Source organism: Trichoplusia ni, chromosome 3, assembly GCF_003590095.1.
Source record: "Trichoplusia ni isolate ovarian cell line Hi5 chromosome 3, tn1, whole genome shotgun sequence".
Lineage (NCBI taxonomy): Eukaryota > Metazoa > Arthropoda > Insecta > Lepidoptera > Noctuidae > Trichoplusia > Trichoplusia ni.
Window position 1 is genome coordinate 12094355 of NC_039480.1, and position 12372 is coordinate 12106726.

The 12372-nt window shown below is 34.9% G+C and overlaps 1 long non-coding RNA gene across 1 annotated transcript in view; it reads left to right on the top strand.

Annotated features, from left to right (window-relative positions):
* Positions 1-11186, top strand: part of LOC113491940 — an 80763-nt gene extending 69577 nt beyond the window's left edge. Inside the window, exon 3 of the long non-coding RNA XR_003400468.1 lies at positions 10304-11186. This is a non-coding gene — a long non-coding RNA (uncharacterized LOC113491940). The remainder of the gene's footprint in view (positions 1-10303) is intronic.
* Positions 11187-12372: the final 1186 nt, after the last annotated feature.

The window sequence follows — 12372 nt, forward strand, 5'->3', positions numbered from 1 at the left end:
ACATTTTGTATATTATACCTAATCTTAATTATAATATGTAAGTAGATATAATCTATACTAAGATATAAAACTGAAGAGTTTGTTTGTTTGTTTGAACGCGCTAATCTCTGGAACTACTGGTCCAAATTTAAAAAATATTTTTGTGTTGAATAGACCATTCGTCGAGAAAGGCTTTAGGCTATAAACCACCATGCTGCGACTAATAGGAGGGAAGATACAACGGAAAATATGAAAAAAACAGGGCAGGTATTAATCATAACTTATATCTTCTACCCACGGGGACAAAGTCGCGGGCAACAGCTAGTATATCATAAATTATGATAATAATATGGCAGATACAGTCACGATCATTATAGAATTGGAACCGTAGAATATTCGTGACAAGTAGGTGAGGGTTCCTTACCTAAGGATTGAAAACTATACCCTACTAGCTGTTGCCCGCGACTTCGTCTGCGTGGTTAGAAGATATAAGTTATAATTTATACCTGCCTTCTATCTATCTATCTGCCTTCTATCTATCTATCTGCCTTCTATCTATCTTGTAGGATTCAGTCAGCGTTTGCAATGTAAGCGCAAAAAATGTGCTTTTTTACGACCTCACAATAGAAACCTCAAAAATTGTAGCCTATGTGTTATTCTGATGTATAAGCTATATTGTGGTAAAGTTTCATTCAAATCCATTCAGTAGTTTTTACGTGAAAGAGTAACAAACATCCATACATCCATACTTACAAACTTTCGCCTTTATAATAGTAGTAGGATGACTAAGTCTGCCTGCCCGTGACAACTATATATGAGAAATTTTCACGGATTAAGTATTTAAGTTGTCGGTATTAACGAGTATTCGATAAGCAAAAATTGGTAAGGTTTGTAAACATTATGGTTGACCAATTTTATCCGCAAATTTGTTTTTACCTTATTTGTCCCGAAACACAAAGATAAAATTTAATAGAGCGGTTATCGTTAAACAAAAACTATAAACGTTGAAAAATAGTCAGATCAATATATCACTTAAAAAACTTGACTTAAAGATCTGATAGTGAGATCCAACATCCCTACAAGAACATGTATATAATTTCTGTTTTTCATGCTTAATATTAATAATAATACTTATTATATTTGATAGGCGTGAGCTGTGTGGTAATCTCCTTAATACCTGTCACGTGTACAGAGTTACCGAGCCTCGAGTACCAATTGAGTAAATTGAGAGCTTTTATATAATAACTAGCTCTACTGGAGACCGCGGGTATGTCTGTGAAGTGATCCTATAGATTCAGCATCTTAATTTTTACTTCTAGGCATACTGTTGGTCTAGTGGTCATTTTACATGACTGCTTTAAGGAGGTCATGGGTTCGACTCCCACCCAGGACAAATGTTTGTGTGATGAGCACGATCATTTTTGCTCTGTTTGGGTGTAATTTTATTATTATCATGTACTAGCTGACCCGTAAAACGTTGTTTTGCCTAATAAATTATTTCTAGTTGTATGTATTTTTAATGCCACATTATAAAAAAATAAAAACAAAAAATTTCGTCCAAAATATAAAATATTATTTTTTAGTGTGAGCAACCCTTAACACTTAGGGGTATGAAAAATAGTTGTTAGTCGATTCTCAGACCTACTGAATACACATATAAAATTTGGTGAAAATCGGTTAAGCCGTTTTGGAGGAGTACGGCAACTAACATCGTGATACGGGAATTTTATATATTAGAAGAAGATGTATTTAGAAAAAAATAAGTAAGTATGTTTACCAGCTGTCTAGTACTCATAATACAAGCTTTGCTTGAAGTGCTAGAGCTACATAGTTTGAGACTAGATGGCGTATTAAATACTAGGAGGACTGTTTATTAAGGTGATTCACTTCTTGTAAAAAAAAATATGAATTCAATTCGCCTCCAACCACACGCGTCTATGACACAAAGGAGTGTGAATTATATAATTGCTCAGACGGATTTATTGAATGTATTTCGGGTAAAATTTTATTAGAAAAATGTATTAAACCAGTTACATAGGACAAAAAAGAAGTATTTTTGAATGTAACAAACTTCATTAACTTTTCGTTTTTGAGCTGGACTTATGAATATTCAATCAGCCCTGGCTTTTTCGTTGGCCCAGGAAAACTATACCGAAGTGGAGGACCGGAAAAATAGTGCCAACGAAACAAACTCTAAAACTCGCTCGCGCTGTTTGCATAGCCAGTAGCATATAACCTATTATTTATAATCATTTCAAAATCGAAGATTATTACAATTACTTCTCTGCTCAATGGTTGAAATTTTATAATCTAAATAAAAAGGTTTAAACTAAATGAGTTTTTTTTGCCTTAAAAAGTAAGAAATTTTCACTTAAAAAGTCTGCAATAATGATTCTAAGCGAACGGTTCCAAAATGACTGGAGAAGAACTCCCAAAAAACTCCATACTTTACTTTTTCAAATATCCACACTATTTCTCACAATTCACTCATAATGGGTAATGGGTATTTATGTATGTGGCCTAAATAATAAAAAAGACAATATAAACAATTACGTAAATTTTACTGGTATTTACGCTGTTAATATGTAGTCCTAATCCAATCAATAGCTGGAATGCCAAGACAGAGGATGACGACACCGTCCGGCAGTTCAGTTTACTTATTTTTACTTATCTGAAAAAAATATCCAGACATCTATAAGTTGTACTCAGTATTATTATCAATACTACTACAAAAAGATCATAAAGAAAAACACATACATTGTTACAAACACGTCGCGTAATAACCCAGCGAATTCTAAAGCCTACACCACTCTACCGTCTCCACTTCTCCCGCACTCCTCAGGGATAGCACTTTTGTAAACAGAAACCACATATACCAGTAGCTTATTTCCTGAAATATGAAAATTCACTTTTCTCCGAAATCACCCCAAACTTGTGGAAAGTTCTTAAGAGCGAACCCTTGCACGTCACTTTTAGCCCTTTTTCTGTAACACCTGACAATGGCTGCAAATTTCGTCCCGCGTGAATACGAAAAATAAATAATGTGCGTCATTGTACCACGTTTTCACCTTTACTTAGGAGCTCTTGAATGAGTGTTTTGAGAATATATTGTTAAAACTACTTTAAGAGTACATCAGATAATATATATTCACATTTAATTTCAGAAAAAATATGGTGAATAGTTGACACATCCACATAGTAAAAAAAAACGAAAATTGATCACTGCAATTGTTTCAGCGGGCGTGCGGCATACCTAATATAAGAATCCAATATTTGAAATATGTGCAACCATGCAAATAAGCTTACATAATTACCTTAATTGGTTTAGTACTTACATATAAACAATATACACTTGGTTTAGAAATAACTTCACAATTGTTGTATGAACGTAAAATTTCAGCGTTATATTATCTCATTTGTTGGCAAATGGTCGAAGTTCCCCGCCATACTATTATCGGGGCTCAAGAACTTAGGCTACGGAATAATGCCTTTGGGCCTCCTTAGAGATTATGACCGTTAGTATGTCCACCGATGTACGTTCAACAGACGTTAAAACAAAGGGTACCAAGGCTGTATTCTGAGCAGTTAGGCAGAACATTAACATAAGTTAGTACGGACGTGTATAAAAATATCTAGATGTGTATTTTTTCTTGATCTACTATGTCCCACTGGTTGGCAGAAGCTTCTACCGAAACCTTAATTTATTCTCTATTCTGGGCTACTTTAAACCAGTCCACGCGGAATGCGTTTATCTCATCCCACCACTGCTTTTTAGGCCTAGATACAAGTTCTCATAAACATCTGATAGTGTTAATTATAATGGTCGAATGCTGAAGTTTCACTACTGTTTATAAGTGCACGACCTTATACAAATTAGGGACTGGGTTCTTTATTACGTAATTCAAAGTTATTGCCACTAGATGATTTAGGCTTTTATAACTTTCTCGATATTGTTGTAATCTCTCTTTTATTTACTTATACACTGTTGTCACTTGTGTTTCATACTTTAGTAAGATGTGTGTTCTTCCTTCTAGGTTTTACTATTCCTCTTCAGACAGTTTATTTATAATAGTTTTAAAAAGAACAGAAAAACGTCTAAAATGTAGTTAACTAAACTATTATGTTAATCATTACCCAGAATAAAAAGAATTATTTCTCTGAAAGATCTTTTAAACAGAAAAAAACATATTATCCTACTCATTTCCTTTTATCAGGAAATGTAACACATCCTCATTAACTAATTCTTGGAAGATCTCCTTGACATAACAGTTTCGGTACTGTAAGTCCAAAAGGCCAAGAAACATTTATCACTGGTACTGTATTCAGCAATAAATATTTCGCTTAATCCCATTTAGGATCCGAGACGTTAGACCACGGGCCAGCGCTAATTGTATATTTCACCAGCAAGGAAACATCCAACATAACCTAATACTTCGAAACCTTCACAAATAATTATATTAGCGAGCTTTTTAAAGCGCTTTAGAACATTTTTTATCCTTGTATCTCGTTAGACATGGTAAACAGAACGGTGTTTAGTCACGTCAAAGAATATTGTAAATAATCTCGGACACGGATTCCCTTAGAACGTTAAGCCTGTTAAGTGTTTGCTCTTTGAGGAGGCTTAGCAGTGAGCCTTTGAGTACCTCTTTAAAACATTATCAATTATATACAAAATTGCTGAGAGTTTTCTCTTTAATACGATTAATTTATTATATTTTATGAATATTGGTTTTCAGATTGGCTTTTGACGTTAGGCGACATTTTTTCAATAGTTTCTATAAGAAGTTATTTGGAATTCAATTTTTCTGTATGTGAATATTTTCCCTTTATAATTTTTCTTAAAGAAGTTTTATTATATTTCTTTTCAAATAGTTACATATTATGTCGCTAAGCAAACTTCGTTTTACAAACACGGCCATCCTTTGCCTACCATTTCGCAACACTCCCATGCAACATAAAATTAACTGTCTGCAATAATCTTAATCTATGCGACGACTTAACTTTGTGCTCTAACGTGATTAGGTGCCTAATTTACAAGAGGTTAATTACAAGACGCCATGTTACCGGCTTTTAACGTCTTAGATTATTAACCTTTGACTGTTTAATGAGTATGTTGTACCTCCATAACGATCTTAATTGAAACGGATTTGCTTTATTTAGTACGTGACGGGAACATGCCTACATTTATGTATCCGGTTGAACGAGAACATAGAAATGTAGAGGAGTTGCTCGTACACTGCTGTAGCGCAATTCTGGATTAACCACGTTGCAAGAGAAGAGCACCAGTTGCGAGCTCAGCAAAACTAACAGGCGAATTTAAGAACCTAAAGCTCGGATTTGCTACAGGCCCCGCTTTGCCGCCACCTCTTAAAGTAACATGGCCTTGACGGCGCAAATAGCAGAGTAGCCGCATCAAGCGGTGCGGGACGTGTCGCGGGTACCGTTCCCGCGAGGGACACGTGGTGGGTGTCCATTTGCCTGGGTGACTTGTATACTTGTAAAAACAACGCAAATTGAAATTTCTTAGAGTGACATGGAGAAATTACATTATTGCAGTGTTCGAAAAAAACTCTACACCCTGTAGATCGCCATCACGCTTCCACGAGTCGCTACCTATTTCGATGCCCTTTGTCATCTGCCAAATAATAATTTTAACTTAACTTTTTTTTTTAAAGACGGCAGTTTGTTTATCGCACAACTTGTTTCAGGTCTGATAAATGTATGTAAATGCATATTACAAGTAAAGCGCTCGGCAAGCTTCACAAGCAGTGCCACTTCCTTCCACTTTTCGTTTCCATGGTTACGTACGTAGACGGAAACACAATTAACTTTGATTGTACACTGTACAGGCAGTAACGAAAATCGATCAATAGTTTTCGTCTTATTGGTTTCATAATATTCGCGATATTTGTTGAGGTCTGTACAAACATCTTGATACTTTGTATGCGGTGATATTAGAAGCAGTAAGCTAATTCTTGGATTGGGGAAAGATGTTGCCAAGGGGATAACACGTATTGAGCGTTATATTAATAACGCGGAGGGTTTTGCTATAGTTTTAGTACCGTCTGGTATTCACGACTAGGTAGTCATGCAAATTATTATAAAAAAGCTGACCAATTATGAGTCGGTGGGTTTCTTAGGATTCCGTAAATAGGTTGGGTGTCAAATGGATGATCATACAAGTCGATAATTGTTGCTATGGCAGAAATACAGCATCTGATAATTTCAAGTGTCTGGTCATAATAGACGATCTTACGAATTTCTAAAATCGCACACACTAAAGAAACACTAAAACGCATATACTATCAAAAGTATTGGTTCTGGATTAAAAAATAAGTATCCTTTCTCCTTAGATAAGCCTATTAAAAAAATACCGCTTTCAGGATAGGGATTAAATTATAAAGTATGTTGTTTACGTGTACTCCTTCTTTTGTAAAATTAAGCATGTTTACATCAAAGCAAAACCTCAATAGATTTTGTTTATTTTTCCAAGTGTTAATAAGGCATTACAATAAGAGTATTAGGCGGCTTTTCCGCCACATCTCTTTTATTTATTCTGAATAACCTTCTTATAAAGGATCTTATATCTTGAAAAGGTAAAGAGGCTTTGTATAAAATGGAAAAGAAAAAAACTTGTCAAAGTAAAATTCGGAAAATGTAATTGTAGGCCCTTTATAACTTTCTTTTCAGTTATAATTTTGTGTGACAGTATAAAAATTACGTCGCGTCTAGTTAAACATAGTCTGTGTCTGAATTTTTTCTTTTTTATTAAGTATTAAAAATACACAAATACACTCGTTTTAAAAATAATATTTTTACTACTATTAAGAGGGAAGCGTCGATAAATTCTTTTTTTTACGGGATCTACTATAAATATGGACCACGCTGTTTTCCGCTCAATGTATTTGTAACAAAACTTGTGTATCACAAAAACAAAAAACATAGATGTTGTTGGACAACCAACAAGCCTCTTAAAGTAAGACAGTTGTACTTGTAAAAGCGAAATGTCGGGCGTGTGAACCCAGGAGCGGTGCGCGTCACAACTCTGCGCCATTTAGATTGAGAAAACTACCTATTGTCCCACAATTGACTTATTTATGTATCGATTTGCAATCGCAGTTGCCAAACCTTGCAATCATGTGTTCCAGGGAGCTGGTGACAATTGCTCTAACTTTTGTCATAGTCGCTCGATAGACCGTGTTACATTCGAAATTTCGATCAGATGAGTACTACGACAACTAAAACCTTCCGAGAAAACGTACACAAAACACCTGAATCCTGAAACCTACGTCCAAACAACAAGAATTCTATCCGAAATTCGAGAGCACAAAACAATGCCAGGACTCCTGTAGTATCCACAGTAAACTACCTTACATCAATTAAACGGATCATCCGAGCGAGAGGGGAACAATTCCGCGGATGTACCGACTATAATAGTTGTAAGCCGATTAGTGAAATTAGTTCGTACAGCTTATCCGGACCCTTCAAATATCTCGATAACTTGTGCTCAATGCGATGTAAGTAGGAAAACAAGCATTGTACGGTTACATCGCCTTTGTGGATGGTTTATGTAATGAAGATGTTGTTGTTATGTTTTTAAGATGTTGGGTTGTAATTCGTTTTTGCCTTTTTACCCGAAAATGTCACAACATAGAAGGACAAGAAGCGTGAAGAATTGCTACGCATTGCCACGCACCGGCCAAAACTCAAGACGCGTTGGCAGTAAGAGTCTGACACTACCTCGAGAAGGTGGGAGTCCCGTCGGTTTCCCATGCCATAAAAAAAAATCCATAGGATAATTTTTGTTGTTGTGCTTATCTTTATCTAAATATTATCTTTTATTATAAATATCGAAGTTTTCATTTCTAGTTCTACAAAAACATATTTCAGACTTATGACTCACACACAGCAGTAATCCAGAAATAAGTTAGTTTAATACTTTTTGAACATCTGCATCCGAATTTACAAACTCTATTCCTAATCTGTCTATATTAAATGTGCCTCAGTATATTATAAGAACACAGAAAATATTTACATTTTAAGTAAATTAAATATCTAAAAGTGCCGATCGTTTTTTGCAATTTCAAGCTGCTAGTGTTTTGATAATTGACCTTCCCGATTTTACAGAATTGCGTAATAGTTATCAGATAAGCGAATAGTTTAACAGCTTTCTACTCTAGCTGACAATGAAAATTAAAAAGGTACTCATGGGGATTGAGTTAATTTGTTTTGAACTTGCTTTAACAAATGACTTCAGGAAAAAATAACATTCAATTCGCAAAACTTGTGTTAGACCCGCATTATGTAAAGATCCAGTCTTGTGGGCTATGGAAATCGGTATATTGAAGAACAGACATACTTGGCTTATAAATGACCGACGAAAGGCTGTCATCAGGGCGTTACAAGCCTAAAATATTACGAATAATATTTTCACTTAATCAAATCCGGAAGTGGATAAAAGCATAATAAATGTCCGCGCTAAATTACAACCATATTACACATTCTATCATATTAAACATGATAGCAGTTCATTTCTATAAGTTATTACTTTAATATAAGGCATAATGTTTCACAGGATTGCCTGATGGCAATGCTCTAAAAGTAGGGATGTGAAAAATGGAAAGGATGTAAAACATCCATCTCGTAACAAAAACCTCAGGTTCCGGTGCGGATTGCCTTAGGGCCCAAGTAGGCTTATGCTTAGGGCGGCATAATTTTGTCTTTTTAAGTAGTGTAGACGAAGAGAAACCTCTTGGTTTAAAATACAGAGATCTCAAGCAAGCCCATTTGCCTGAAAAAGGTGAAGACAAAGGTAAGAAAATTCAAGAAGTAGCAGTAGTAGTGACTTTTATGAACTCACGTGCAAATACATAAAAAAATCTCATAACATTCCGCAAAATTTACAAAGAGTTGTATCATTCATTTTGTTTTCATGCTTTACCGGGACTAGCGATATCTTTTGCAGGCCAATGATGGATCCGTACCCGCCCAAATCACGGTAAAGAAAATTTGATCTAAAACTAGCCGCTATTGCAACGAACCATTATGCATGATCTGGGATGATCTGGGACTCGTCTTCGACTAATTAAATCATTTTTTGTACTTTGCTTATAAAACCCTGATAGTACTTAAGCATAATTTGTCCACTCAAGTACCTAACTAATTGAAGAGTCAAATTTAATTCCATTAAGTACCTACTTAATAATTACGAAGGTACTTTTAAGCAATTTTGTAACAATATTTAATAGAGTACCTGTCTAATCAGACTTACAATTTGAGCACTTCATGAAGTCGAGAAAAACATTCGGAGTAAAGTAATTGTGCTTAATCTCTAGAGGATTTTCCATAACCTTTTCACTAAGAGGATTAGGGTGAATTGTCGGCTGAGCTGACAATTGCCCATCGGGGATTTACAGTTAAAAGTTATCCTTAAATCTTCAGGAACGGGGTGACTCACTGAAAATGTACTGTTCATTAAAATATGATATTTACGTCGATCCAGCACACAATGATAATAATAAATTAAATGAATACATGTCAACAATGAATTCAAGGTTATATTTTGATGAGTAGGATCTAAAACGGGTTGTGTTAGAGTGCAGTCATGCTTCGACAACTGCAATAGTTTTACTGCAAGAGGTTGTGAGGTTGCCCTTTAACTTCCGAGTTGGAGGTAACAATATTTAAAATGTACTGTCTTAAGCATGTGTAATTTCAATGCGTTGTTATGATGCTCTGGAACAAAATTACTCTCGCAACATTTTTTTTAAGTACAAAAAAATCTTATTAACACGAAAGGCACGAAAACCCGAGCAACACGTAGGGATAGATAAGTTGATTTTCAAGACAAACACAGAAAATGTCTTTCTCGTGTCGAAGAAATTAACTTATGTAGAATAAATGCCTGAATAACGACAATCTTGACAAGAACAGATAAATCGATTAGGTGCCTGACAACGTACTTACATACAGTATTTTACCCGAACTTTTCGCAATACCCGCCTATAGTAGCTTTGTGGTGAATGTATACAGTACATATGTACCTACTAGGTATATCCTTAGAGGAGTTCTCAAAAGACATAAGGCATTTTTTTTCTAGACGACTATTTTTGTTTAATAAATTCAAGCCGTTGAATTTCGCTGTACCTAAATACTGCCTTATATTTTTAAGTCTACCAAAACAAATTAATCTTTCACAAAATGATGGAACAACGCAATGACACCATCGAGATTCTTAATATTAAGAAAAATAAGTTTAAAACTGTTGTCTGCTTCCAAAGTAAAAAGAAGACTAAAAAGCCCAGTTTTATAACATTCTTTTCAGGCGCGAAATGTTGCTCAGGAGATCCAAAATATACTGTAAGATATCTGTTTACGAAGTCCGAGTATTCCCTGAGGACGTAACCAGAGCATAATCAACTGTGAATGGGTGAGGTAGGTACCTACAACCTACCTAATAATACGCAGATCGGTGGAATTTCAGGCCGCATTAATATCGATAATCTTAAATGGGAGTACTGTAAGTACTGAGATAGTGCTGGCAAATGACAATTATCTTAAGTTTGCAGACGACTGTTTAGGGAGAAAATCCTGTTTTAAAGTAGGGATATAGTATTAAAATATGAGGAAAACGAAAATGTTTTCCTTGGCGGGACACAAAATGACTCAGATAACGTTCCAAAATTTAAAATTAAAATGAATAATGCTTGTTTTTACCAGATTATTTGTTATGTTTTTAAATTTGTTCCATGCCGTTAGCTTGAGCGCAGGCTTTGACTCATCGGACTATGGAAATTACGTGCATTCCTTATTCTGCACAATATGAGAAAAAAGCCTGCATCGGGGCAATATTATCTACGAGAACGTCCTTTATCAGTCCGTACCACGCGATTAATTAGTACAGTTTATTATCAAGTTGCTAAATATTTACATTTAACCCAAAATACACCCACTTAATAAAGTCCTTGTTTTCTAGAGTGACGGAAATAGTTAAGAAAGTAATTAAATTACAAAGTAATGACGCATGAGCTTGTGGCAAAGCGTAACAAATTATTGTGTGGGACAATGTGATACTTGTTAGTAAATATACGGGCTTTAATCGTCCTAAGTCCCTTGTAGTGGTCAGCTTTTTGGCCATAGGTATATATAGGTATAGAGATACTAAAACAATTTTGGCACCGTACGCTTGGCTTGGGCATCTAACATACAACAATAGAATCGAATTGCTCAAGAATAAAAATGAATACCTAGATTAAATCTGTGAACCGTTAAATTGCACGTAAAAGTGATGAGAAGACTAGAACTTAATACAATAATGTCGACTATCAAACTTTTACCATCTTCGAAAAGGTAAAACTTAGATCTTAAACAGGTGGTATAGACTTCTTAGATTTTACTTTCGCGTCATCTCAAATCACCTTAATGTATAATTTGACGTGCCGATCATGTTCCCATGTGTTAGGAGCTTGTATCGTACGTAGGTGTAATGGCAGATGACGGTACCGCTTGTTGCGGTCATTAGGAATGTGGATAACGCAACACGACTATTCCAGTGCGTATATCGAACTAGCCGGCCGTCCGCAGACATAAATTACCCGGACAATCCGCAAGCAGGCTTTTACGGCCTGGGTGAAATGAACTAGCTTAGTTCTGCCACGGCATAACTAATAGTATGGTTTTAATCCTCTTTGAAACTGATTTATAATGTGCGATCTGCCAGTTTTAAATGAGCATTTTAATTATTTAAAATACTTAACTATGACATGTGTCGTAGTTTTGTAGAATTTAAAAAATCCTTTTTCAACCATCTTGCTGCTCTCTTTCAAACTCTTGCTAGGTTAATTAAAAAGAAGAGCGAATTGAAGTGTAATTTAGTCTTTATTTTTGATAAATCTTGGTTAACTTATCTACTGTCAGTACATTGGTACTTAAGTAGATAAACTCCATTTGCTTAGGCACTTTATAAAGAAGTAAGCAATTTATAATAGAAAATTTATAGGGGTGTCTTTTTTATAATAGAAAATTTAACTTGCTGTGTATTTTTATACCAACGAATATTAAATAAACCACTGATTAATAAGTGGTATATTTTATTTGAAGTATTTTAATTAATGTTGTTTATTTTGAGTCGCGATTTATTTCTTAGTAGAGTTTTAGACAAAAATACACACGAAGATTATTTAAAGTGCCTGTACAAATGGTGTATAGCTATATTTACATTCCACAGTTGATAAGATATCATACCTGAAGCTAACAGAAAAAGGTAGGCAATGTTTTATAATAATTATACAGGCCCTTGTCAGTAATTAACGTCAAAACCAACCAGTATTTCAAATGAAAAGTGCCGCATAAACCTATGCTGCCTATAAAGTTTTGTTGCGAAAGTAGGGTAAG